The 2,019-nt window shown below is 40.6% G+C and overlaps 1 non-coding gene across 1 annotated transcript; it reads right to left on the reverse strand.

The window, feature by feature from the left end:
* Window positions 1-1,383: 1,383 nt before the first annotated feature.
* Window positions 1,384-1,502, reverse strand: LOC145401436 (5S ribosomal RNA). Its single transcript, XR_013897587.1, has one exon. It is a non-coding gene; the product is annotated as a 5S ribosomal RNA (ribosomal RNA).
* Between the last annotated feature and the right edge of the window lie 517 nt (window positions 1,503-2,019).

Genomic DNA, 2,019 nt, shown 5'->3' on the forward strand with positions numbered 1-2,019 from the left:
AATATGGAACAAAATACCAGGAAAAGGCTCTATGAACTGTACCTCACTCCACCTGCTGCATGGGAAAATAGACAAGATGATGATGATGATGAAGGTAATTTAAATTTAACGTTTATAGTACATCCCTTTTTTTGTCTGAGAGCCTCGTAGGGAATGTTATAGTCATAAGAATTGTGACGGCATGTCATTTCAAGAAAGAACCGACAATTATTGCAGATCCTTTCCATTCCTTCTCAGGTACTGGCTTCTATACACTGCAGGTCAATCTCAGATTAGTATACTTCATTCATATCCAAAAATCAATACAAAAAAAAAAAAAAAAAAAAAAAACATCCAATCCTCACCCAACTAATCAGGAGCGTAGAAGCCTGGGGCTATGCTAATCAGTTCGTGACCAGCTTCACTTGCCACTGAACGGGACTGTAGTGAGCAATCAACCCCCATCTTTCCCACGAAGATAAACTCTTGTGAGCCCCATCCAGGTACTTTATCCCACTCGACTTCCAGGAATCATTTCGATCGTTACCAGCCAACGCAGTAAATTATTTCCTGGAACTGCCACTCATTGTAGAGTCACCAGTCACAGCACTGCATCGAATGAGTGGATCGTGGTTGCCCCCACCTACCACAAAGGTTTTTATAAACATAATTATCCATTTACGAAAAGGAAGTAATATTTCGATTTTAACTCTCGAGAAGCATCTACATGTTGATAGCTAGGAATGCAAGTACCTACATGTAATATAGCCAACGTGTTTTACATGACATTTAACAGGAAAGTAACCACTTATAAACTAAAACTACTTTAGAAATGATCCCTTCATAGCAAGAGTGGAACTCAAACTTGCTGGTGTCATTTACCGACTTTGTAATCTGAGTAAGATATCGCGAATAAATATTTGGAAATACATTGATATAAGAGCCTCTCAAATGGGGTCTGTGTATCACACAATCTTAGTAAACACAAATCCAACTCATCCCCTTCACTACGCATAAATGCCTACATATCCTAAGCTCGTTTTATCACATCGTTTAGATGTCGTAGCCTATTACCATGGAAGAGGACGGGTCTAGTCCAGGGTTAATACAAGGCTGTGGTGAGATGGTGCCCGATAGACTATGGATATGAATGCATTAACACTACCAAATATATTCCATCATGGTAGGAAGGAGGATGTGGTTGGTGACCCCCACTTCATTCTGTTTAACTCTTCGTTAGTCAGGTGGGGTGTTATGGCACCCCCAGTTTTTTTTTTTTTTTTTTCATTCATTCATCCATTGCCAGACGCCATGTATCCCACACGGGGTGGCCAAGGGCTTAGAGTTAATTGTTTTACAGGGAGGGGCACTAATCCTCCACCAACCCCACTTGACACGTAGGGATGCCAACAGCATCTGGTGTTCCCAGGCGGTCACCCATCCAAGTACTAACCAGACCCAACGTTGCTTACCTTCGCTGATCGGACGGGAAGCGGTGTACTCAACGTGGTATGGCCGGTAATTCGAATATTTCTCTCCGTTCAGTACTCTCCAGATTCAGTGAGGGGAGGGAGCAAGTGGATTGGGTTAGTCCTGCCTCTGCTGTAGTGAGAGAGAGGGGCACTTCCCCCCCCCCCCTGGGGTGTCCAGTCATCCCATCAAACTAACCAATTAGATCATATTGTGATATAGATTGTTTTTTTTTATCTTACTTTTGCATACTGTTTACCATTATACTGATTGTAAAAATAACAAAATGTATTTTCCTGTGCGTGTTTACCTGACAAATGAGATGAGTCCATTTGTTATTTTTTTTATTGATATAATTTATTGTTTTATTATTATATATTAATAAACACCACCTACAAGGTATTCAGTCTTTTCATTAGTGATTGCAGAGATACGCTGAAGTGGTAGTATGAATATATTTTACATGTTAGTAACACTACATGTATTTTTGTATTGGGGTGTTGTAACACCCCACAGGACTAACCACGTTTGAATACCCCACAGGACTAACGAAGGATTATTGTAGGAGAA

This window comes from Coenobita brevimanus, chromosome 55 (genome assembly GCF_032717465.1).
Source record: "Coenobita brevimanus isolate Jiangsu-jjx chromosome 55, ASM3271746v2, whole genome shotgun sequence".
Classification (NCBI taxonomy): Eukaryota; Metazoa; Arthropoda; class Malacostraca; order Decapoda; family Coenobitidae; genus Coenobita; species Coenobita brevimanus.